The 27,122-nt window shown below is 40.7% G+C and overlaps 1 long non-coding RNA gene across 1 annotated transcript; it reads right to left on the minus strand.

The window, feature by feature from the left end:
* Positions 1-20,873: 20,873 nt before the first annotated feature.
* Positions 20,874-25,868, minus strand: LOC115289581. Its single transcript, XR_003907693.1, has 3 exons — positions 25,786-25,868; positions 21,120-21,325; positions 20,874-20,999 (listed from the first exon to the last, which is right to left on the minus strand). It is a non-coding gene; the product is annotated as an uncharacterized LOC115289581 (long non-coding RNA).
* Between the last annotated feature and the right edge of the window lie 1,254 nt (positions 25,869-27,122).

Consider the following 27,122-nt stretch of genomic DNA (forward strand, 5'->3'; position numbering starts at 1 on the left):
TTTCTTTTCCCTATTAGTACAAATAATATAGCAAAAGTAAGGTGGGTGGCTCAACTTAGTAGCCATGCAACTTCAAGTACAGACTGAGTGTACTGGGCTCAACAAATCTAAGACTGCAATCTGTGTGCATGGTATGATCTTGTTATTCGAACTCTCTGTGTCTCAATTTCTCATCTACAGAATGGGGAAAGTAAAGATATCTCCATCATAGAGTCGTTAAGAGGATTAGATGAGCAAATACATCAAAAAAGCCCAGCACCACGCTTTACATGTGGAAGGAACTTGGGAAGAGTTAGCGATGATCCTTGTGTATACATGTCAATATTCCATATCCAATACCAGGATAGAATCATTCATTCATTTGTCCACTTACTCATTAAACATATATTTATTCGATGAACCGTGGAAATCTACCCCTAAAACCAAGAGCACACTTTACACACCATATGTTAGCCAATTTGACAATAAATTATATTTAAAAACACACACATTTATTGAGTCCTGCCTAGGTGCCAGGCAGTACTGTAGGTATTTTTAATTAAAAAAACACAAATTTTTATCCTCAAGGAGTTCACTATCCAATGAGGGAGACAAACAAATGACTAAAACATCATAACCAAGGTTTGCAGAGGGCTCTAAGGAGTACTTAGAAAGGGACCCAACTCAGCATGAATGTAAAGGCAGTTTTCCAGAACAGCTTAATGCTTATTGAATTCTGAAGGAGGCTGAAAATTATAGGACAATCAGAGCATTGATGGAGCAGGAAGGGATGAAGTCTATGTTAGCCAGTGGGGACAGCATGGGGTGAGAGAAGGTGCATGGATAGTGATGTAGGAGGTGCAGATGGAAAGAAAGAAAAGAAAGAAAAGAAAAGAAAAAAAAGAAAAAGAAAGAAAGGGAAGAAAGAAAGAAAGAAGAGAAAGAAAGAAAATGGTGCACAAGTTTCAGTTACTGCTCAGGGTTCAGTATACCCAGTGTGTAGAAATGAGTCTGGGAGGCCAGCAGTTACCTTGATGGACATCTGCTTCAATTACATCAGGGCTCCATGAGGCAATCTTATCATCTGAGCCAAGTCTTTCAAGAGATAAGCCTTTATGAAACAAAACTATTATCTCTGTCTGTGCATGTCCATGTGTCATCTCTGAGAAATGCAGCCCTACAGTGTCCTTGAATAAAGTCTCTGAATAACACAGTGTCACATGTTAAAATAGACAAAGACATACCCACTGAACAATTGTGTCTTTCCAACTACCAGGACTCTGCTAAACAAAAACACATCTCTATGTGTGTAACAATGAATTATAATAAGAAGTCCATCAGTGTTTCATCACTTTCAATATAAAAAAAATGTGATTCTTACTTTTTTAGTGGAAGGTAACATTTTGCCAACAAATGTGGCAACTTCACTAGGTAAGAGATAAGATCCAGCAATGTACCACAGCAATAGGATGAGGAGAAAAGAATTAGATTCTTAATGTTTTTATACTTTTTGTTTTTCTTGAAAATAATTCAAAACATACAGTATGATTGGGGCACTTGGGTGGCTCAGTCGGTTAAGCATCTAACTTTGGCTCGGGTCATGATCTCGTAGTTTGTGGGTTCAAGCCTGACTTGTCAGGCTCTGTGCTGACAGTGTGGGACCTGCTTGGGATTCTCTCTCTCCGCCCTTACCCTGCTTGTGCTCTTTCTCTCAAAATAAATAAACTTAAAAAAAAAAACCCCAAAACATACAACATAATTAATCAAATTTAGGACTCTGGAAAACTCCATTTCTTGGTAGTGTGAGAAGGTGGGGTGTGATTCGTAAGAAGGAGCACAAGGGTACAGTTGCACTAACCTCATTTATCACTCCCCAGCTAGATGCCAGCATTTTCCCAACTTCTCAGCTTTCATGTTTTATAAGCCAATAGAGTTTTCTCCTATCCGAATGGAATGTCTGGATATATAATTTTCATCTTCTAAAATCCGATGCACAGATCATAACTATAGCTAGTTGATTTGTTTAGTTGTATCAAGGGGTATCAAGAGATAAACACATCATCCTGATTTTTCTAAAATACCTCAAGAATAGGTTTTAAAATTGTTCTTTACCATCCATTACAAGCTACTACATTAGGATTTGTAAAGCTAGATATACAGTCTGCATGAAATAGTAGTTGCATGAGAACCTATATTTTCTAGCACTGATAGCAGTTTGAGTCTTGGCTTACAGAAGCATAATTTTATAGAAAGGTCAGCACTTTAAGGGGAAGAGAAGGCAAGTTGAAATTCTTTTTTCTATTTTCCTTTCATAATCTCTAAACATAACATTCAAACTGTCATCATGAATGCACACATATATTTACATGGCTGTTAATCTGTCAAATTAGAATCATTTGGAGAAAATTCTCACAGGATTTTTTAAAAGCCTCAGAGTTGATGACAGTAACAAAGCCTTGGTTCTAGAGCCAGGAGACAAATTATTTTTACCGCTTAGCTCCAAATTTACAGAATAACCTGGGACCAACCAGTATGCTAAAAGTGACCTTACTTCCTGCTTCATTTTTGGAGAGCATTCTGGGAATCAGATAATAATTTTGGTAAATTTAGGACAGCTTGTCTGGGAAAGATAAATATAAATGCAAACTCTTCTTTATATAGAACCTGCCTAATGTATACTACCACTGAAGAGTAGGAGTTAAAAAAACAACAATCAAACCAACACACCCAGGGACTTAAAAGATTCGCATATACTTTCCCTATTCAGTTAACAGTATCACCATCCACTGAATGGCATAATCTAGTAATACTGGTTAGAGATGGGGAATGAGAAAAAAAGAAACTCTTATTAGTTGCCTACTATATACTAGACACTGACGTGTGTTACCTCTTTTAACTTCAGAACCATCCTATTTTATAGATGAGGAAATAAAATTCAGAATGGCCAAGAAACCTGACTGAAATCACAGAGTGACTCCATGGCTCCTCCATCATTACATCTCTGGCCCGTGCGTCCAGGAGGCTACTGAGTCTTAGAACCGTATCTCCTAAATAGATCTTAAATGTATGCCTCTTAGCTCAGGCTCTTGCCATTTCTCACCTAGTCGAGTACACAGGTTTCTAATGGTTTTTCTGGTCCTGAAGTTTATTTTCTTTTATACACAGATGTGTAATCTCAAGAGTTATTTTTTCTAAACCATAAAAACTTATGTCATTCTTGTTCTGTGTCTGGATTATGAGTTACTTATGAGCAAGGGCAATGTCAGCAAGATGACAGACTAGGAAGCTCCTGGCCCTTGTTCTCCTACAGAAATACCAAATGAACAACAATATATGGACCAATGTAGCTTTGTGGGAACTCTGGAAACAAGTTCAGAAGCTCTAGCAACCAAGAGAATGTCTAGCCAAGAAAAGGTCATACTCAAAACAATAGGATGTTTCATGGCATTTTTGCCTGCCCTTACCCTCCCGAGTGCAGCATGATGTGGTCAGGAGGATGCCACCCAATTCCCTGTCCCTCCCCCAGGAGAGAAGGTAAGAGTGGAACTTGCCTGCAGCATGCTGGCTTGTCGGAGTGACTGGTTTCTGTCTGGCCTACTCAGAACACTGATGGGAATGGTGGCATATTTTGGACATCAGGCTGGGAACTGCTGAAACAGTGGTGGTGTGGTGGCTTGTGAGGCCTTCAGGGGACGGCAGATCCCTGGACACCTGGGCCAGAGATTTCAGGTAGAGGAATACAGTGGGATATCTAAAATCCTGAGAACGAGCAGGGAAAATTAAGAGATTTAAAAGTAGCTGGGTACACAAGTGAATTGGAGGAGAAGCAGCATATGCACAGGCCAGGGAAAACATATATTCCAGAAAACTGCTGAGAGGGCCTTGAATCTTCATGGCTGACTAATCAGTGATCTTCCTCTGCACAGAGCCAGTTTACTAGGACTGGATGAGAAAGTAGGTTTTTCAAATACGTCATTTTCAACAAAAAAATCACAAGACACACAAAGAAAGAGGTAAACATGGCCCATTCAAAGGAACAAAATAAAGCTCCAGAAACTAACCCTAAAGAAACACAGGCCTTGGGCCTAACAAAGGTTTTAAAACAATTTTCTTAAGCATGCTCAGTAAGATAAAGGAGAACACAGATAACTAAACAAATTCAGGAAAACAACTCATGAATAAAATGAGATCATCAACAAAGAGATAAAAGTTATTAAAAAGAACCAAACTAGGGGAACCTCAGTGGGTCATTTGGTTGAGCACTCCACTTTGGCTCAAGTCATGAACTCATGGTTTTTGGGTTCCAGCCCCATAATGAGCACTGTGCTGACAGCTCAGAGTCTAGAGCCTGCTTCAGATTCTGTGTCACCCTCTCTCTCTCTGCTCCTCCCCCACTTGTGCTCCCTCTCTTTCAAAAATAAAAAAAATAAACATAAGAAAAGAACCCAACTAAAGTTATAAAGCTGAATAAAACAATAAATGAATAGAAAAATTCACTAGAAGGGCTCAAGAACAGATTTAAATAGGCAGAAAAAGACAATCATAAAACTTTAAGATGAGTCATTTGAAATTATTGAGTCTAAAGAAGAAAAAGAAACAAGAATGATGAAAAGTGAAGGGACTTTTGAGATATCACCAAACACATCAATATATACATCATGAGAATCCCATAGGGAGAAGAGAGGGAGAAAGGGGCAGAGAATTTATTTGCAGAGAAAGCAGTAAAATTGTCCCAACTTGGAGGAGAGCCATGGATATACACACACAAGAATCTTAAAGAACTCTTAAGTAGAATAAACACAAACAGAGCCACACTGAGACACATTATAATCAAACTTGGAAAGTCAAAGACAAAGAGAGAATCTTAAAAGGCACAAGAGAAAAGAGACTTGTCATGACTAGGGATCTTCAATAAAGATTTTTAGTGAGTTTCTCAACAGAAGTTCTGCAGGCTAGAAGGCAATAGGATGATATATTTAAAGTACTAAAAGGAAAAACTGTCAACTGAGAATATTTGGCAAAACTGCTCTTCAAAAATGAGAGAAATGAAGATATTCCCAGATAAATAAAAGTTGAAGGAGTTAACAGTAGACCTGGCCTATGAGAAATGCTAATGGGAGTCTTTCAAGTTGAAACCAAAAGACACTCAACAGTAACTTGAAACAATATGAACATATAAGTCCTCTGGCAAAGATCTATATATGGACAAATATAAAAATGTGAATTATTGTAATTTTGGTTTGCAACTCCACTGTTTTTTCTTTTATGGATTTAAAGACTAATGAATAAAAATAATCATAAATCTATGTTAATGGGTACACAATATATAAAGATATAATCTGTGACATCAATAATGTAAGCTGAGGGGCAGGCAGAGATGTAAATAAGTGGAGTTTTTGTCTGCAAATGAAGTGGTCACCAGTTTCAAATAGATTGCTATAACTTTAGGATAGTTTATACAATCCCCGTGGTAACAAAAAAAATATCTATAGAATGTACATAAAAGGAAATGAGAAGGAGATCGAAATAGGCCATTGCAAAAAAATCAACTAAACACAAAGAAAGGCAGCAAGCAAGGAAATGAGGACAAAAGCCATAAGACTTATAGAAAAAAAAAATCAAACAGGCAATAGTAAGCCCTCCCCTATCAGTAATTGCAGCAAATGGATTGAACTTTTCAATCAAGAGACATAGATTGACATAATGGATTAAAAAAACAACAGCAGGATCCGGGGTGTCTGGGTGGCCCAGTTGGTTAAGTGCACCACTCTTGATTTGGGCTCAGGCCATGGTCTCACAGTTTGTGGCAGTTCGTGGGATGAAACTCCACGTTGGGCTCTGTGCTGGCGGTGTGCAAGCTGCTTGGGACTCTCTCTCCCTCTTACTCGGCCCCTGCCCTGCTCTCTCTCACTCTCTTTCTCCTTCAAATAAATAAATAAACATTTTTAAAAACACAGGATCCAACTCTGTGCTGTCTACAAGAGACTTTGGATCTGAGGATCTAAGGACACAAATAGGTTGAAAGTGAAAAGATGAAAAAATATATTTCAATTCAAATAGTAACTAAAAGAGAGTAGGGGTGGCATACTAATAGTAGACAAAATAAATTTTAAGTCAAAAACTGTTACAACAGACAAAGAAGGACATCATATAATATTAAAAACCTTAATTCAGCAAGAAGATAGAATAATATATGTACCAAACATCAGAACTCCTAAAAATATGAAGCAAATATTGACAGAATTAAAGGGAAGAATAGATAGCTCTGTAATAATAGTAGAAGACCAAGACTTAGGAACAGTCCACTTCTTGGCAGGAAGTAGGTACTCAAATAGTATTCATAGAACAAATGAGGGAGTGAATGAATGAATGAATGATCCTGTGTGACTTTTCTATGAATTACAGCCATTGGGGGGGGAGAATCAATGTGGAAAAATAATCATAACAATATATATTACATGATCTACTAATATAGAAATGAATTAGGCAAGGTGATCCTAGTTAATGATGGCAAGGTCAAAATTAGTATTTGGGGACTCCATAGAGGAAGTATGCATTTTTAAAAGCATCCAGAAAGATAAATACGACATACTGCTCTTAAAAACCGCATCAATCTTGGGTGTGTTCATGCAATAATATATAATATTAGTAATGCAAACATGAAACTAAATTGGTATAAGTCATTGTAATGGGAAGCATGAAAGTTATTGTTAGGTATTGAGGTTTATCTAATGGTGACAATTTAGTTGAATCTGAGCTTTCTGTGCTCCTGCTAACTGGGGTTCACATCCCTGAACCATTTGTTTAAACTTCACAAAAGTAAAAGTGATTACAGGTAGAAATGATCCCGATCGATCTTGACTGAGGCCACAGAATTTTCCAGTTTGCCTGAGTCGCCCATGGAAACCTGAGTGTGCACAAACATAACTACTGCAGACTGGGAATTCCCAGATAGCAGAGGAAGGCAGGGTGAGAAACATGAAAAGTTGCACCGCATTTTTACGGAGCCATACCTACTACCCCTTTGGCAGATAAACTTGGGCCTTCGGAAGAAGTGGTTAATGGAAACAAATAACAGATTAAATCGTTCTGAGGGCTGATTAGGATTGCTGCAACAACTACAAACGACTTTTTGCATGAGCAAAGATGGTGGCTCCAGACATAAGGAAATGCAGGCAAACGTCAAGAGAGCAGCTGAAAGGGGAAGTGCGAGAGGACAAAGATGAAGGCTCTCCCACGGTCAGAAAACCAGAAGTACCAGCCTGTACGGGTATCTTTATACAGAAAATTTCCCATGGAAACTCCTGTAACTGCAATGGACCTTGATGTCTTTACCTTCTTTCTTGTCCTTTGGTAAACAGAAAGATAAGATTCCCATTGTACTGATAAAGGAACCAAGAGACAGAGTTCACGCAATCACACAATTAGTAGACCTTTGTCTCCCAGAGTCAGTAGATTTTGTTCTTTCTGATCACTTGAAATTTTGTTGTTCTTTGAAAACCCGTATAATTAAACAGCCAGGTTATTCTACATGTATGTGTTTTGACATGCAAATCTGTTGTTACATTGACCCCCTGCTTCTATGTAATTAATTTTGGGTAAATTCCTCTTAAAGAAAAGAAAATTAGATAACAGATCCAGTATTTAATAGAACCTTTTTTGAATTCTCTCAAAAGGTAAACTTACAAGTGAATTAATTTTTTTTTCTTCTGAGTAAACAAGCACAAATACTATATCTGGAAATAGGCAATACACTAAAACTTGGGGGCCAGAAATAACATTTGTGAATAGCCTAAGAGGATCTCTTTCAGATGAGCAAGGTGACCTCCTGGGAGGCCAAGCGAGCTGCCCAAAGTCGTTATAGTTATAGTTATAGAGCCTAGATGATGAAGCCAGGGTCTCAGTGCAAACTCAGAAAAAAAGTGACTCTTTACCTTCAAGAGAAAACAGAGCTGTCTCTGCAAGTCATCTATCTCTAAAGATGAAAAGAGTTTTAAAAGCAAGAAAAAAAAGAGAGTACTGTCTGATATTCATTATCTATATATCCCAGTCACCGAGAGCACGCCCCAACCCTAGAGAAGATGGCAACATCCCAGAGAACCCAGCCTAAACACAGCACCACACCTCAAATGATTAATCTGGAAATACATATTTGATTATGGACATGACAGGTCTGGAAGGCTGGACCTGCCAGGAATAGGTGTGGGGGAACAGTTATTAAATATTTAGACAGCACTGGTGTACAATAAGTGTAATTGTGCCAAACGTATAAAGTCTTTGCCCTAAGGAGTTTGCTATCAGTGGTAAAGCTGGTTATTCCTGAGATATTTGTATGTTGCTTCATCAAGTAAACAGCCCATTCCATACATCAAGGAACCATCATTTCAGGAAGCTTTCTTAGGAATGAGACTCTATACTCAACTACTTAATGCAGAAGTTGAATATATTTGTTATTATATTAATAAGTTTAGGAAATGCACTTTTATCCTCTGACACATTTATGGTGATCTCTTTTGGTTGAGTCTCTTTTCATTCTTGCTACTTAACTCTTCCATACTGTTCGCCCAAAACACCATGATCGTCCCTGCTATTATGGCACACATAATGATACCAGCAAAAGTGAAGTGCATGGCGAAGTTTTGAGTTTGTAAATCTACATTAGCCAAAATGAAACTGTTGAGTAATTGTACTCAATTATGTATGCTGAAGCAAAACAAATTAATAAAGGATAATGATTCAAAACCATTAGGGAGCTGGATGGACAGGGGAAGAGCTGACATCAGCTTCACCAAGGATACAGTAAGTGGGATAGAGAAATGGTGGGGGAGGGGAAGGAGGCTGCCCTTGAAGGAAAAACATTTTATTTACCTCAGATAATGCTCAGAGGATATTGTATTATATTTATCACTTAATTAAATCTGTGGAGGATTTAAAGTAGCTAGTAATATAAGCCAAGAAATCTTGTTGAACTGGGATATATTAAAGTAAGAGTAAAAAAAAAACAGGAACCCAGGTGATAAGAGATTTGGGGACAGGAGCAAGTAGAGGAAACCACTTTCACCAGGGAATGAATGCAAAAAAAGATTACCGCTTCTTAGGAAATAATTTAGCTCTGTGCTTGTTACTGATGGCTGAGACAAACCAGGAAGTTAAGACAGGCAAAGCATTTGCTCATTCATTCATCCATGGGTTATGGTTTGTACCTCCAAAAGGCTTGGAGCCTGGGCAGAGAGGGTGTGATAAAAACAGACCCGTACAGAGTTAAATACTATAATAGCACAACATGCAAAGACCCAGGGAACAAAAAGTGGGACCCAACTAAGTTATCTGGGAGTGGTACTGGAAGGGACAGTTTGAATGATAAGGTGACCTTTAGGTTCAGCCTTAAAATAGAAGATGACAGAGAGAGCCATGGTGGGCAGATGGAGGAAGGCTGTGTGCAGACCTGTGCCAGTGAAAGACCAGCAGGGCCAGAGAGCAGCCAGTGGTCGGTGGGGCTGGAGCAGCATGTGGAAGGGACCGGGGCAGGGATAAAGCCTTTCATCTGAGCAGGAGCCAGCCTAGGAGGGCTGCTGGCCCTTCAATGCTGTGCTTGAGAGTGTAGGCTTGATTCTGAAAGCAAAGGGGCCAAGAGAGGTGCACTATCCAAAGTAAAATGCAGAATTCAATGTTTTGTAGAAGTCTACCAATGGATGACAGAACTACTTCAGAGATGCAGTTCTAGACCCCAGAGGGGCGCTAAAAGAGTAGGGATTCTTGACAGTGGCTACTATTTTTATCTTACTTTACAGGGAATATTCATGGGAACACAGAGAAGCTAAATCACTTACCTAGACTCATACACTGCTAATGGAAGAGAGGGAGCATATGCACAGCCCTTGGTGGGACATGAACATTTTCCTGAGCATGTACTATGGGCTGAAATCATTGGGTAAAATGTTTCAAGGCAACAACAACAACAACAACAAAAAATTAGAAAATTTAGCTCTTCTATTCAAAGAGCTAACAATAAAGGTAAAAACATGACCGAATCATGACAAAAGATAGTGAACTTATTAGAAAGAATAGTATAGATATATGTATTTCTTTACACAATAGGACTGATAGCTTTCTGAGGAATGGGCACCACAGTTTTGTAAAACAAACTACTTAAAATGCCTTATATAATTTATTAATTCATAGCATGGATGATTTAAATACTTCATAATGACCCTCAGATTGGTTTCTGATTCTTGTATTTGAATGATCTTTTGAAAGAGACACAGCTATACTGTAAATAGAGTTGAAAACAAAGCTACCCTTTTTCAATAATGCCCCATAAATCACAAACTATACTGGGTATTAAAAATACAAAATAATGTGGAACTCTGCTAACCCCAAATGGTCTTCCTTCTCGCTCCTTTAAGACTGTCTTCTATTAAACACCACTGGAGGATGGATGGTAAGCAAAGTCCTCTGGGCTGTCCCAGAGCAAGCTTTGTCCTCTATGTGACTTAGCTACACGGGTCACTGAGCCCGTTCAAGTGAATACAAACATGTTTCTGACAAGAGAAATCCTCTTAAGACAGGAAATATGAGTCTTATCCCCTGCTAATGAGTCTACCCAAGTTTTAACTGACAGAGCTTCTAACGAGAGTGATCTCTGATTCATACCATAGGATGGGCTGAGTGATAAATAATGGGGAGATGTTTAACTCCAAGCATAGTGAGGTCTCTGCAGGCATTTTTTCAGAATAAGGTATCCTCTCTATATGTAACGAACTATAGAAATGATCCCTGAAAGTATAGTCTTGTATCCTCTCTATATGTAAAGGAGAAAACCCCTGCTATCTAGACTCCTACTGTCTCAAGTAGAAGATAAATCTCATTGTAGTACAGAGTTTCCCAAAGAATGAGTTCAATATCTCTCTATCAGAATCAAATCATGACTATTAACATAAGTGTTTCTAGGCCAGTCCCAAACTGATGAACCAGCATCTGAATTTAATGTTAATCAGATCTGTGGATGGTTCTCATGTATTCTTATGCTGACCACAGACATAAAGGAAGCAGCCTCAGAAGGTCCTTCTATTTGGATGGGCACCTTGATTGGTTTTGGATATGCAATAATAGGCCTGAAGAAGAGTTTAGAATCTGGAAAGGGTAGGAGCTGGAAAGGTCAGAATTGCTCTATACAAAAGAGGGAGAAGAGGATGAAAGTCTGGGTACATGGTAGAAAGAAATTTGAAAGGATAGAGGGGAGACAAGAAGGAGAAAGGAGAAGAGAAGGAGAAAGGAGCCAGCCAGATGACCACAGGCTGAAGAATACTGGTAGGGTAAGCGATAGAAAAAAATCTCATGTGATAGGGTGGCTGAAAGGGCTCTTAAAGAACAGGGGCGTCTAAAATTAAATCAAAGTCATTTGTGCCAAATGAATATCTAAATTACATATGCCTCAGTTTCCTCTCTGTAATAAGGGAATAGAGACGATCTTAGTGTGTGAAGACAATGAAACTTCAAGAGATCTTTCCCTTTCAAAAGGAACATATTCCTTGACCCTCACCCCCAAAAGGAAATATTTATATAGGATCTAGGTTTTCTCCTGAGGAGAATCATGTTTCCTGTGTATTTCCTTGAATTAAAGTTACCTTAAACTTAAATTTCCTCTCTCTTACTTGATTGTGTTTGTCAAAGAAAGAGAATTTTTAATATCTGAAAGATATTATTCATTTAAAAATTTATTTAAAATTTTAATTAAAAAGATTTATTAAAAAGCAAAACTTGCTGAGATCTTGATGCCGTGCACCAGACTAGACTCAACCCCCACCCCAGTTGGGTCTCACCAATGTGACTGACATGTGTTTTTTAAAACTTCCAACCTCACCTGTCTACCACCCCCACCCCACCACAATGTACAAAACGGTGGGCATGTGGATGTTGAATAAACAGGTTGGTGCATGGATTGCTTGCTTCCGGGACCCTCTCTGTTTGTAAAAACTGGCTGCAGAGATTCTTAATCTAGGTTTCTGTGGTGATATCATGAAGATTAGACTGGGAAGCAGGGGGTCCTCAGGGTAAACTGTCTATGTAGGTCTGTTATTTCTTCATGTGTAAAATGAGTGCAGTGAATTAGATTCTAAGACTTTTTTCAAGTCCAAAATTTGATGACTCTGATTCTTTACTGTGCTGACTACCAATTGAGTTATTTTCTTGTCTAGATTCTTCAACAGCACAACCACCAAGCACTTTTTGGTCTGAGCTCTGAAAAAAATAGTCAATCTCTAGGACTAAAGGCATATCTAGAGGATACCTAGGAGGGAATTAAACTTGTGAGGAAATGCCATAGAGATTTTTTTTTAATTTATAATATTTTCTTGTCAAATTGGTTTCCAGATAACACCCAGTGCTTCTCCCCAAAAATGCACCCTTCCATGACCATCACCCCCTTCTCCCTCTTCCCCCTCCCACTTCAGTCCTCAGTTCATTTTCAGTATTCAATAGTCTCTCATGGTATGTGTCCCTCGCTCTCCCCAACTCTTTTTCCCTCTTCCCCTCCCTATGGTCCTCTGTTAGGTTTCTCCTGTCAGACCTATGAGTGCAAACATATGGTATCTGTCCTTCTCTGCCTGACTTACTTCACTTAGCATGACACCCTTGAGATCCATCCACTTTCCTACAAATGGCCAGATTTCATTCTTTCTCATTGCCATGTAGTACTCCATTGTATATATACCACATCTTCTTCATCCATTCATCAGGTGATGGGCATTTAGGCTCTTTCCATGATTTGGCTATTGTAGAAAGTGCCACTATGAATACTGGGGTACATGTGCTCCTATGCATCAGCACTTCTGTATCCTTTGGATAAATCCCTAGCAGTGCTATTACTGGGTCATGGGGGAGTTCTAGTGATAGTTTTTTGAGGAACCTCCATACTGTTTTCCAAAGTGGCTGCATCAGTTTACATTCCCACCAACAGTGTAGGAGAGTGCCCATTTCTCCACATCCTTGCCAGCATCTATAGTCTCTTGATTTGTTCATTTTAGCCATTCTGACTGGTGTAAGATGGTATCTCAGTGTGGTCTTGATTTGTATTTCCCTGATGATGAATGACACTGAGCATCGTTTCATGTGCCTGTTGGCCATCTGGACGTCCTCTTTGGAGAAGTGTCTGTTCAGGTCTGCCCATTTCCTCATTGGATTATTCGTTTCTTGGGTATGGAGTTTACTGAGTTCCTTGTAGATTTTGGACACTAGCCCTTTATCTGATATGCCATTTGCCACTATCTTTTCTTTTTCTGTCAGTTGCCTATTAGGTTTTTTTTTTTTAATTGTTTCCTTTGCAGTGCAGAAGCTTTTTATCTTGATGAGGTCCCAACAGTTCATTTTTGTTCTTGCTTCCCTTGCCTCTGGAGATGTGTGGAGGAGGAAAATACTGTGAATGAGGTCGAGGAGACTATTTCCGGCTTCCTCCTCTAGGGTTTTGATCATTTCCTGTCTCACATTCAGGTCCTTTATCCATTTTGAGTTTATTATTGTGAATGGTGTAAGAAAGTGGTCTAATTTCATTCTTCTACATGTTGCCATCCAGCTCTCCCAACACCACCTGTTGAAGAGGCTGTCTTTTTTCCATTGGATACTCTTTCCTGTTTTGTCAAAGATTAATTGGCCATACACTTGCGGGTCCAGTTCTGGGCTCTCTATTCTATTACATTGGTCCATGTGTCTGTTTTTCTGCCAATACCATACTGTCTTGATGATGACAGCTTTGTACTAGAGGCTAAAGTCTGGGATTGTGATGCCTCCTGTTTTGGTTTTCTTCTTCAGCATACAGGTCTTTTACAACCTTGGCTAGGTTTATTCCTAGGTATTTTATGGCTTTTTGTGCAATTGTGAATGGGATGAGTTCCTTGATTTCTCTTTCCACTGCTTCACTATTGGTATATAGGAATGCAACCAATTTCTGTACATTGATTTTGTACCCTGCAGCTTTACTGAATTCATTGATCAGTTCTAGAAGGCTTCTGGTGGAGTCAATCAGGTTTTCCACGTAGAGTATCATGTCATCTGCAAAAAGTGAAAGTTTGACTTCATCTCTGCCAATTCTGATGCCTTTTATTTCTTTTTGTTGTTTGATGGCTGATGCTAGGACTTCCAACATTATGTTTAACAACAGTGGTGAGAGTGGACATTCCTGTCATGTCCCTGATTTCAGGGGGAAAGCTCTCAGTTTTTCCCCATTGAGGATAACATTGGCTGTGGGCTGTTCATAAATGGCTTTTATGGTGTTTAAGAAAGTTCCTGCCATAGAGTTTTAAGATGCCCTATCGTTGGTTAAAACAACAATGATGACAAACTGAAATACCTCATTGATGTCTGGAGTGGGCAAGATGCAGGCTTGATGAATTCACATGACTTAACGATGAGTGCGTTTCTCCCTATTTTCCCAATAGTGACATTAACAATTTTGAAAGTGAGATATTCTTCTCATCTCATTATATTTCTTTAAAAAAATTTTTTTTCATTTATTTATTCTTGAGAGACAGAGTGAGACAGAGCACAAGCGGGGGAGAGGGAGAGATAGAAGGAGACATGGAATCTGAAAGCAGGCTCTGAGCCAGTATTCAGCACAGAGCTTGATGCAGGCTCGGACCCACAAACCGTGAGATCATGACCTGAGCTGAAGTCAGACGCTCCACCGACGGAGCCACCCAGGCGTCCCTATATTTCTTAAAAGTTGTTTGGAGGAGCATTGCCACTTTGCATTCATTGCCTTTCAAATTTTATAACTATTATTTTAATTTCTAAAATACGCAATGGTTTATTATGCCACATTTAAAAAGATGTACGCCACTCATTCAACATTGAGTAGCATACAGCAATGTGGTCCCTTAAGATTGTAACTGTTAAGTATGAGAAATTAGGGGCTTACATACATGTTAGGGTATGGAAAAAGTTCCAGGTGGCTGATTAATCTGTACTTTGTGCACAACCTTTACATATTAAGCTATTTTATAGCGTCTCTTAGTCTTCAATGTCCACTCTTATCTAAAGAAGCAAAACAAACACTATACCACTCTACTATAGCTTCTAAAAGAAGGTGGTGGATTTTAAAGTAGATTTTTCACCCACTCCTACACACTGTATTTCCTTTTCTTTGCTTTTTATTACTGAGGTACACATTGCATTTTCAAATGTAATGAAAACAACATGCAAAGCCAGACTTCTCTCTGAATTTCTTACAGTAGTTTCTACCTGTGCTGCCCAAGTACAATTAAGCTAGAGCCTAATTTTTTTTTTTTTTAGGTGAAAATGTACAGACTGAGTTAGGGAGCCTTTAGGAGGCGTGTGAAAATAAGGGAATCCAATGAACTCTCTGGGGCTTCTTTCTCTCTCTTTCTCATCTACCTCCTCTCCCCTCTGATCCACTGTCTTGTAAACCCCTCAGAGGCAGCGGTTGGGCTATGATCCTTTGTTGTTGTTTAGGAGAAAGGATGAAACAGAAAACTTCCATTCTTCCTGTCCCACCTTATTTAATCCTGTGTTAATTCATCACTATTTTCAATGTTTGAACGCTTAAAAAACAACAACCAAAACAACCTTCTAAAGGAGAAACCATTACTTAGCAAATAAACAATGAGGGTGCTCCAGCTGCTCTTTCTCTTAACCACCTGGGGAACGTTTAGGGAGCTTCCCCACTTCCTAAAGGCAACGCTACACCCAGTTCCATACCTGCAAAGTCGTCTTGCTCTGTCCATAGCAGTGAAATCTCCAAAATAAAAACCACCTCACATATTCCCTGCTGTGGTAGGTGACTGTATATGTGGATGTCACATTATTTTCTTTTTACATTTTTTTTTCTTTTTAAGTTCCCTTTGCTGCGCATGTTAGACAACTTCCTGACGGATTTCTTCCACGTCACCCTCACCTGCTATCATCAGCCCTTGCTACAGATTTTGTGTTCTCATTTTAGGTTGTCCATGGAGAATATCACCCTACACCACTTCTGTTTTCTTCCTGCTCATCCACGTTTGTGTGTGGGAGAGTGTTTGGTGCAGGAATCAGAAGCTGATTTATTGCTAATAAAATGGCTTCTATCATTATAAATACTACTTAAGCTTGGTTAAGCATACAGATTTTAGTCACCAACTTTTTGTTGAAGAAGGACTGACTGAATGGCGTGGGCGTATCTCAAATAACAAAGCCCTATTTTAGCTGAAATTAAGATAAAGGACAAGGCCATAACTTTGAGATGTTTATAATTTTCCAAAAATGCATTTCCTTCTATTTAAATAATTATGTAGTCGTTTGTGACATCTTTATTAAAAGCAATTACATTTGGCAATATTTCGGTGATTCTATACCTAATGAAATTAAGTACAGTACTTACAGTTTATCCTGTTTTTGATGAATTCGATTTCTGTGCAGCATTCAGTATCATGAAGGATGTTCATTAAATTTTCATCATTGGAACTTTTCTGTATATTTTATAATATTACTTGCATTGTTGGAAGCTTTATTTTTAAGGGCTTAAAGGTTTCTCATTCAACCAGTTGGCTGCCTCCACCCAGCACTGAGGCTTCGTCAGTTTAGGCCGCTGTAGCACATCACTGTACTGGGTAGTTTATACAACCAACATTCGTTTCTCACCATTCCGGAGACTTGGAAGTCTAAGGTCAAGGTGCTGGCTAATCTGATGTCTGGTGAGGGCCTTCTTCCTGGTTTGCAGATGGCTGTCCTCTCACTGTGTCCTCACATGGCAGAGAGAGAGAGAGATCATCTCTCTTGCATCTCAGAATGGCTCCCCTCTCATGGCCTCACTGCCTCCCGAAGTCTCATCCCCAAATACCATCACCTAGGGATTATGGCTTCACTATATGAATTTGGGGGGTGCAGGGCACAAACATTCAGTCCATAGCACGTTGTTACCACTTTTTAAAAAATGGTCAAGAGATGGCAGAGAGAGTCCTAGTGTCTTACCCAGTGGTTCTGAGCAAGGGTTAGGACCTGGGGCTGGGTAGTCTAGGTCTCTGCACTCTGCCCTAAATTCATAAGTAAATATTCCCTTAGTTATGCAGGAGTTCAAATATCTCAAAGGACTGGAAAATCCTTGCTGAGCTGAGCCTCAGGGAGGGACATTTGACTTATGACTCTTTTCCACCTAACTGTTTTTTATAGGGCTCAGGAAAGAGGCACAAATTACAAAAAGAAACAAAGCCATGGCAAAGAAACCCAGAGCAGGTGGGGGAAGAGGAAGAGGAGGAGGAGGGGGAAGAGGAGGAGGAGGAGGAGAAGGAGAATCAAGGTCCCCTGGGACTTTCCTGTAGGGTGATGCTTCATTGCCAATTAGGGCTTCTGTGCCAGATGACATGGTGTCAGTATGGCCATTAGCTGGTGCAACACAGAGGCTTAAATATTGGTTGCTAGAGACGTGTGAGTTACCAAATTAATGCCGCCTGCTTTCCTAGTAAAAAATTAGATAGGAGAACAAATTACTGTGTATCCATTCCATAACCATCATCCACTCCTTGCAGTGTTTTGAACCTAATAGACATTCATTTAGCAAGAGAGTTTAGATTCTTGTTGAATAGATGCTGTAGTCTTTCTCAAGGGTATCTTCCAGTTACCATTGGGCACCTATTACAATACTAAAAGCTAAGGCAAGTTTCTTTCAATTGTGTCTTTCTTGCCCACAATTACTCTAAAACGCCATCTAGCATGGCTTATTCACTAAGCCGACTTTAGTCTTTCTTAAGTGTCAGCGTCGGTGGAGTGGGGAGAGAAGTATGGGATTTGATAGCGGAGCAGGCACCATCGGTGAGTCTGATCTAATGACCATCCTTGGGGCTCCGCTGTCTTGGGCTCTGGATGTTGGGAAGTTCAGAGGTACGTCTGGAGGTACTTATGCTGTTCCCAGGATGTTCAGAAGTACATCTGACAATCAACTGCCCAGCACAAAAAACTTAACTGATGACCCACTTAGGATGGAAAGGTTTTCAAACTGTGACTGAAAAACACCCTGACCGTCTTGTGATGAGAGGTTGTACCTGCACATCACCTGAAAATAACTACCTGTTTCATCTCATTATTCTAAAAACTTTTTAATGTTTATTTATTTTTTTGAGAAAGAGAGAGAGCAGGGGAGGCAGAGAGAGAGGGAGACACAGAATCCGAAGCAGGCTCCAGGCTCTGAGCTGTCAGCACAGAGCCTGATGTGGGGCTGGAACTCATGAACTGCAAAGTCAGACCCTATACTGACTGAGCCACCCAGACGCCCCTAATCTCATTTTGTAACCCCCTTCTCCCAACTCTATATTTTTCTATAGATTTTAAAGACAAACCAGAGGTATCCTAATTGAAATTTGAAGGCAAACATCCTTTAGATAGTTCAGTAGTCCCAAAATATTCGGAGGGAAAGAATGTTCAGGGAAGGGAGGTGGAAAGGGATGGTGGTTTCTCATATAACTGAGTATCTGGTGGGCCTATATAGTTGTTGAAAACACATTATTTATGCAAACAGTTAAAAATGCTTAAAAATGGGGTGCCTGGGTGGCTCAGTTGGCTGGGAGTCTGACTTCGGCTCAGGTCATTATGTCAAGGCTCATGAGTTCAAGCCTCATGTCAGGCTCTGGCTGACTGAACTGGTTTACCATTAGTAATCTTATTAAAGGTTTGTTTCCATTTTCTTTTTAGAAAACAAAGCAAAACAGGAACAAAAACTTCATCCCCATGAATAAACTTGTCCAATAAATAAATTTGATTATTTAAGTAAGCAGGCTATTTGTGTCTGCTGCACCAGTAGTTTTTAATGAGAAATGCCATAAATATTTTAAAATATTCTAAGTCAAAATGTTAAATGCTGACCTTCAAAAGATTTTGAAGTCTAAACACTAATATTTAAAGAGATTAACTTCAAGGGATGAATTCATTTACAATCTTCTTTAGAAGCGATTTTTTTAATTTTTTAAAATATTTTATTTAATTTTGAGAGAGAGAGTGTGAGTAGGGGAGGGTCAGAGAGAGAGAGGGGGAGACACAGAATCTGAAGACAGGCTCCAGGCTCTGAGCTGTCAGCACAGAGCCCAATGCGGGGCTTGAACCCACAAACTGTGAGATCATGACCTGAGTTGTAGTTGGACACTTAACCGACTGAGCCACCCAGGTGCCCAGAATTGATTTCTTTAAATCACAAGTGCAAACTAATTATCTTCCTAGTCTGAGTTTTAGTTTACCAAAAAAAAAAAAAAAAAAAAAAAAAAAAAAAAAAAAAAAAAAAAAAAAAAAAAAAAAAAAAAAAAAAAAAAAAAAAAAAAAAAAAAAAAAAAAAAAAAAAAAAAAAAAAAGCATAAGGATTGAGTTTCCAAAAGCAAGGCCTCAATAGGGCAAAATTAGGCAAAAAATATTAAACATGGCAAGGCTACAAGTACGTTTATAAAATGCAGATGTTGATGTTTCTAATATTAAACAATTTTCAGAGGCTTTATGTGACAGGACTCTCAAGTTTAATGATTCATGGTAAGAAAATACACGGATAATATGTCACAAAGAAGAGTTTCTATGTTCTTCTCTTTTTATGAGAAAATTAAAATTAATGGGTCTTTACTAGTGTCTCATTATATAGGATTGATTTACATTAGCAAATGTTTTGATTTAAAACTTTGGAGGGGCGCCTGAGTGGCTCAGTCGGTTAAGGGTCGGACTTCGGCTCAGGTCACGATCTCCCAGTTTGTGAATTCAAGCCCTGTATTGGGCTCTGTGCTGACAGCTTGGAGCCTGGATCCTGCTTCAGATTCTGTGTCTCCCTCTCTCTCTGCCCCTCCCTCGCTCACACTCTGTCTCTTTCACTCTCCCCAACATAAATAAACATTAAAAAAAATACTCTGGAGAACTTTCCAACCATGAAGATTTGTGAAAGTGTTATAATCACACCTACTATCTGCCCATGAATAGGAAAAGCACTATTTATGAAAAACAAAACCTTTATGGGCACCAAAGAATAAGAGGACACTGGTGATCACAACTTTGTATCCTTTTAAGTCATGTGTTATCTCATTGGAGCTTAACCCAACCCGTGAAACTAGTGCTTTTGGAGAAGGAAGCAAATTCTGAGAGATTAAGTGATTTTAATCATTTAGTAAGAGGGAGGATTGGACTTGAACTCAGCTGTGAGGCAGATATTTACTCTGTGAAATTCTCTGGCTAAAATAGAAGTTCAGACTGATGCTTTTGAGGCTCCCTCTGCTTTAGCCCCTGAGCATGGCCTGCTGTAGAAGGAGCTGTTGGAGGAAGTTACAGGACCAGACGGGCAGGGGTGCGGCCCACAGAGTGGTCGTGATTTATTCTCACACGGCTTCCACCCTGCTGGACTATTTCACCACCTCTTGCACACTTACCATATGCAAAGCCTGCTGGTGGGTGTTGTGGGGAATACTGGGTGTATGAAGTATGGCTCCTGTCATTACCAAGTGGAGCCACTGAGCGTATGCGCAACCAGTGACAATGGAATGTGATCCCAGGATGCAGTCTTTATTTTTTAAGTTTATTCATTTATTTTGAGAAAGAAAGAGAAAGATCGCACACACAGGTAGGGGAGGGGCAGAGAGAGAGGGAAAAAGAGAATCCCAAGCAGGCTCTGTGCTCTCAGCATGGAGCCAGATGCGGGGCTTGAACTCACAAACCTTGAGACCATGACTTGAGCCGAAGTCAGATACTTCATCGACTGAGCCACCCAGGTGCCCCAGGACACAATCTTTTTACAGCACATCATTAATGAGGTCCTAAGTTCCCCCCTCCCTTGAAGGCCGTGCTGAAATGTCACCACATGTGCTATTCAGCACGGTTCTGGAATGATAGAACTCTACCAGAGAGCACAATACTTGAGAAGTCATGCTTAATTACAGTGTCTTTTACTGTGCTGTGTTAAGTAGGGAGCCTGACTTGAACTGCCCATCCTCAAAGTCTCCTTCTGGCCACCTCAAGGGAAGCCGAAACACATGTAGGTGCCATTGTTCAAATGACTACCTGAAGTTGCCAATAGAAACCTATGTACAGCAAGAAAAAGAGAAAAGCAATTTGACTTTAGAAATATTCAAAATCTATTTGGTTATACAAATAATATGATTTTAAGTAACTTTTTTAAAATTGTCAATTTGAAGACAAACCTGCTGTTTGAAAGGGGTTGAGCTAAAACTGAGCATCAGGATCAACCGGATGCTGGTCTGTCTGCCTTGTGAGTGCAGCTCCGAGTCCCTCCTCCTCTGGCCATGAGTAATCTGCATCACGCTGTCCTCTGACTAAGCGACAAGGAAGTATGTGGAACCGCCTGTTTCCTCCAAGTCGACGAGTGCTTGCTTTCCACAACAGATGACTAAAAATCAGGAAGACATTTGGAGAACTAGCTGGTTATACAGACCGCCTTGTCTGCTTACGAGCGCCAAGTGCACAAGCGCTTCCACCTGACACCTGAGCCCCGCCTGTCTCTGGGTGCAGGACGAGATGCTCGTTTTAATCTGACACCTCTGGGAATGGTGTATGTTAGGAGAGCTCCTCTCTCTTCCCTTTGTTTCACTGAGCTGAGCCTACTGCTAACTTTTAGGAGGATGGGGAGGCCAAGCTTGCTAGAGACATATACTCAACACCGTGCCTGGTGAGCCCCCCATGAAATTATAGAACTTCAGCTTGAACTTCTATTGTTGAGGTTTCTTTTTTTTCCTAAGTTTTATTTATTTATTTATTTTGAAAGAGCATGTGCATGTGCATGAGCAGGGGAGGGGCAGAGAGAGAGGGAGAGAAAATCCCAAGTGGGCTGCTGATTCGGGGCTCGAACTCACGAACTGTGAGATCATAAGCTGAGTCACAATCAAGAGTCAGACGTTTAACCAACGGAGCCACCTACGTGCCCCTTGGTCTTCCTCATGGGAAGACAAATGGTTAGTGTATAATGTTTTTGTGTAAATATGATTTTTAAATGTATTACTTTTCCTTTTAAAGATTCAGTGCCCTGAGTTCCTTTATTCAGAAGGTATTTACTGAGTTGTGCAATATGCCAGGCACCCAGCTAGGAAAACTCTTTCCAAAATCCACTTAGACCAGAAACATATTATCTACTATCTCCCCAAAGTCTAGAATAGTTCCTGGTATAGAGCAGAATCCTAGCTGTAGGATGAATTACACACTGAGACAACGGATACCTGCGTTTCCCCTACCAGGAATTCTCAAAACGATGGAAGTCCGTCTAAAGACTTTTCCCTGTTACAGTCTCTATATGCCAACTAGTTCTTTGCTGGAGCCAGACTCAGGCCCTATGGAATGGACTCAGCTGCAGTGAAAATTAGTTAATTAACCACCAGATGTTGGCTGACCACTTACTATGAATGATTCCCTCACCTGGACAACTGGGCCCCGCAAGGGCATGTATGACACAGTCCCTATTTTCAAAGAATTTCTATATAAACAAAACCTTAACAGTTGCCACAAAGTAGCAAAGTGATCACTAAACTCATTACAACTAAGACAGTGGAACACAATGCCAGGAAGTACATTTTTTTTTAAAGATTTATGTAGTACTGAGACCAAGGAAGTGGTATGCATAAAGGAGAACTCAAGGAGGTCAGAGAAGAAGAGCAGGTGATTGAAGAAGATAGGTGAAGCCCAGGTGGGGAATGACACAAAGGGCATAACAGGATAAAAAGGATGCAAGAGTGTGTGTGTGTGTGTGTTGGGAGGTAAGGGAGAATGACATGAAGAAATGCTGGAAGAAGAGAAAACAAAGTATGTCAAGAGTTAATTCAGTTCAGTGCATTTTGAATCAATTGAATAAATATTTATTGAGCACATACTATGTGCCAGGCATTGTGATAGGTACGAGGGATACAATGGTGAATAAGACTGATATCGGCCAAGGCTCACTGGTTGGTAGGCGATACTGACAAGTAAATAGACAGTTACAATACGGTGTGATAAGTGCTGTGATGGGGGAAAGTCCAGGTGTGAGGAGGAGGAGAAGGACACAGAATGGACCCAACCCAGAGGTGGAGGTCAGAGAAACTTCCTAGAAGAACGGATGTCAAGCTGACACTGAAAGCCAGGGTGGGAATTAGGTGAGACTATGCAGGTAGGGTTCCCCAGAATAGGCAACATGGTGGGCCATGGAGGTCAGAGGTTGGCTGAGTTGGGTGGGATGCCACAGGAAGGTGTGCTGAGAGAGAGGCTAAGGAGCGAAGCAGGGATCAGATTATGCAGTCTCTGATACTTCACATTTAGGAGTTGGGACTTTATCCTAAGAGCAGTGGTAACACTGAAAAATTTTAAGCAATGAAGCAGATAGACTTGCATCTTGGGTGGATGACTCTCTGCAGAGTAAGATGGCCCTTCGAGGAGAAGTGGGCAAAAGAAGAGAAGGGTAATATGTAGTTAGATTCTTGAAGGTCTATTCCAAACACAGTGCAAGAATGAAACACATATCTCATGAATGAATGGATGGATGGATTGACCACTCAGTCAACCGTTCAGCACGGGATTGAACACGAGACCTGACATGGAGGGTATGCAAGTCAGAGTGAATGCACAGGGCAGTGCTGACATCTCTTTGGGTCTTGAATCTCATCAGAAAAACAATAATGACAGTTGTCAATGGAGTGCCATGTAAAAGAGTGGAGACAGCTTCGACACCAGAGTCAGAACACCCAGGTCTGAGCCCTAGTTTGGCCAGTTCTTAATTCCAAGATGCACCTTAGTTTCTCTGACTCTCGGGTCCCACATGCATCATATCTGCTCACTGTGTGCAGCTACACAGCTGTATAAGATGGGAATAGTTATCACAGTCCATGTACATTTCTGTTTTCAGGTGACACTGAGGAGCTTTGGTGGGATTTGCAAAAAGAAGTTGGCACAATCTACATGATAATGGAGTCATGGTTTAATTAAAGAGGAATTTAGAAATCAAGTAGCCAGTATTGTCCAAACTTTGGCCAGGTAACTCTCTACCCTGTCAACTGAGTGAAACGCTGCAAGGGTGCGAAGAGCCTATCTGTCGTCTCTGTCCCCAAGGAGGGGAAGTGGGGCAGAGACAAATAATGTACTTGAAGGCCACAGTGTCAGTGGAGTGGCCCAGAGAACAACACACAGCCATTGAGGGCCACCGTCTAGACTAGAACCCAGTTCCCCTAAGCGTGGGGCACTTTTCACAACTCTACTCTGTTGTATTAATCGTGACAATTCAAGATCATAGAAAGGATAACCTGTGTGAGGTCCAAACCAAGAGGTCTTCCCACAGTTTTCCCACTGTAGCTGAAAGCCCAGAGTGAGATGACCTTACAGGAAGGGAAGACAAATGGGAACCACAGCAGAAGGTGACAAAGTGCCCTGAGATCTGGCTGATTGGAAAGGAGAAGGCTCATGAAGTATGGGGCTGGGCTGGCGGTGGTAGAGGGAGGCAGGAGGCATCATAACATAAATGGATCTGGGCAATGTTAAACCAAAGAATAAAGGAAAAGAGAAAAAAGCAGAAGGTGGATAAAAGGTCTAGGAGGACGTTTGTGAAAAAGTGCTAGCAAACCAACTCAACACAAGGTGCTCCCTGGCAGCCACATCAGGATAACCAGGCCGGCCTGGGCTCCTTGGTGCCTTCAGATCTAAGAGAACCAGAAGAGAGTGGCTATTTTTCTAGACGCATTGGACACGTCAGTGCTCTTCCTTGCAGCATTTTTCATATTGCCCCTTCCTTCACATCACAGCACACTCACCCACTTGTACCTCTGACCCTTTCCAGTCTGGGCTCTGCTGTTTTCTGCGGCAGAGTTTGACCTCAGAGCAACATCACTGAACCAAGAAGAAATGAATGAAAACAACAGCTCCCTTAAGAAATGTAATTTTCAGCTTGTGGCCTTGAGTCCCCAAATTTCTAAATCATCTCCTAGCGATTTCCTAAAGCAGGTAATGACTCAGCTGCTTGGAAAGTCAATTCCATCTTTACGGAGGCAAAAGTTGCTTGAATTGTTTTTTGTTTGTTTGTTTTCTATCATCACAGAGTTAGTCCTTGGCAGTTGGGTCTAATCAATCCCCCTGCATCACCCCCAGAAGAGATTCCAACAAATCAATCACAACAAAAGGCCACTTCTAGTTTCTCCAGGAAATTCCAATGCCAACAGCATTGAAATCAAGTTGAGGACCTAATTCATCCACTCCAGTAATCACTCTCCAGGGATGCCACTGTCATAGGCATCTTATATGATCTACACATCTGTGATATCCAGGCTTGGAAATCTGAAGCAGACACCAGAGTCCCTTTATCAAGATTGAAATCCAAGAGGCTTCTGTGCCGTGCACCATCCACATTGTTGAATTGAGCCCTTTACTACAAATGGTTTTAGGCTCTGATGCAAGACAGGAATTTGAAGCATGCATTCGAGTATTTAATGGTGTTAATTTCTGGTGCACACAAACATCAGCTTCACTCAACAATCCAATAATCTTGCAAAATAAAGAAAATACACAAGAGAATGAAATGCAGCATGAGATCCTTCCAGATTGCAAGGAAAGCAGTCCCATGGTCTGGCTGCTCCTGACAAGTAAAATAATAGCTGTCTCTCTACAGATCCTTAAAGATGTTACAAGAAATAAAGAAAAGAAAAGAAATAAGGTGGGGGTGATTTCAGATGGAAGAATTATTTCAATTTTTACATTTCAACATATTTATTTGTCTCCTGTAAGCACCCAAATGTCCTAAGTTAATCTTAAATATAACACATCTGATTGTAACAAATGAAATACAGTCCTTATTTATTATTTTTTCCCCTGCTGGCAGGTATAAAGTTAAACAATTCTTACCTGGAAATATGGATGGTCTCTTTTTTGGGCGCCTCAGGTGAACGGGCTCCAAATTTTTCAAGTTTCTTTGAAGTCTCCCTCTAATGTCATTTCCTATGAGTAGTTCAGGCGGCAGGCTACTCCGTCTTGATGATTTATAATCATTTTGAGACGAATTTAGTTTGTTCTTCGTTCTGGAATATAAATTGCTGTCATCAACTGCCATTGTAGGAGATACATTCGAAACTCTTAACAAAAATCCGAAAAGCCAAAGCCGGCAGCAGCCACCACCGCCTCAGCCCCAGATTCAGAGGTTCTCATGCTTTTACCCGGCACTTGTTTGGGAAGCTTAGCAAGTTGATAGGCGTGGACTTGAACAGGTGTAGAATTACTAAGTAGCTCCTCCTTTCAATAGTTAATAGCACAGGGGAGGAGAGATCCAAAAAATCATTAGGTGCAGAAGAGCGGGGAATTTGAGCAGATGTGGGCACACGGACACATACTCCTGCAGATGGTCATAAAAAGTGGTATGAAGGTGGCCGTGTGGAATGGCCGTTGGTGCAACGCCACACAGGAAACACGGCCTGCTACTTAAGAATAAATAACCTATGCAAATTGCCAAGTCTTATTTTTCTTGCTCCTTCTCAAACTTGTAGATTTTTAAAAGTTTGGGGGACACATTTGTACATCGCCTCGTACCCTTTTGTTTTGAACCGGGCACCCAGAACAAACATCCGTCTTTACGAAATTCCTCATTTGGCCGGCAGCCAACTGGAAGTGGGCTGCGAGGAGGAGACGAGAGATGGCTGGTGATGATCAGAAAGGGACGCGCCTTGGGTGTGGATGGAGCAGCAGTGCCGGGAACCCAGCTCAGCTCCCCGGCCCGCCCTCCCATCCCGTGCTCTACCAGGCGGCCGGCTTCTCTAAAGTTCAGCCGTCTGGGGGCAGGGGCAGAGGTCTAGCAAACAAGCTGGGACCGAGGCAGTGATGATGGCCTCCACCCAGCGGATGAAAAGTAAATGTTATCCTTGCGGGTCTCTCTCTTGCTTTTAACCCAAGTGGCCAGTCGGTTGGATGGTCTGAGAAACAGCAGCTTTTACTTCATTCTGGCTTGACCTCTTACATTGTTTCTTTCTCTCTCTTCTGGATTTGGCGGGTTTTGTGTCCTTTGTTCCCTCCCCCTCGCTCTATTTATGTAGAAATGTTCTGCACTCTTTTCTTTCACAGACTGTGCAGAAATGATAACTCTGATTTATCCTCTCCAGCCATGCCCCAAGGCTGTGTCTTCTGTGCCCTTTCTCCCATCTTCCCTCAGCCTCTACCGCACACGCGCGCCAACGCGCGCACACCCCCACACA

Source organism: Suricata suricatta, chromosome 4, assembly GCF_006229205.1.
Source record: "Suricata suricatta isolate VVHF042 chromosome 4, meerkat_22Aug2017_6uvM2_HiC, whole genome shotgun sequence".
Taxonomy (NCBI): domain Eukaryota; kingdom Metazoa; phylum Chordata; class Mammalia; order Carnivora; family Herpestidae; genus Suricata; species Suricata suricatta.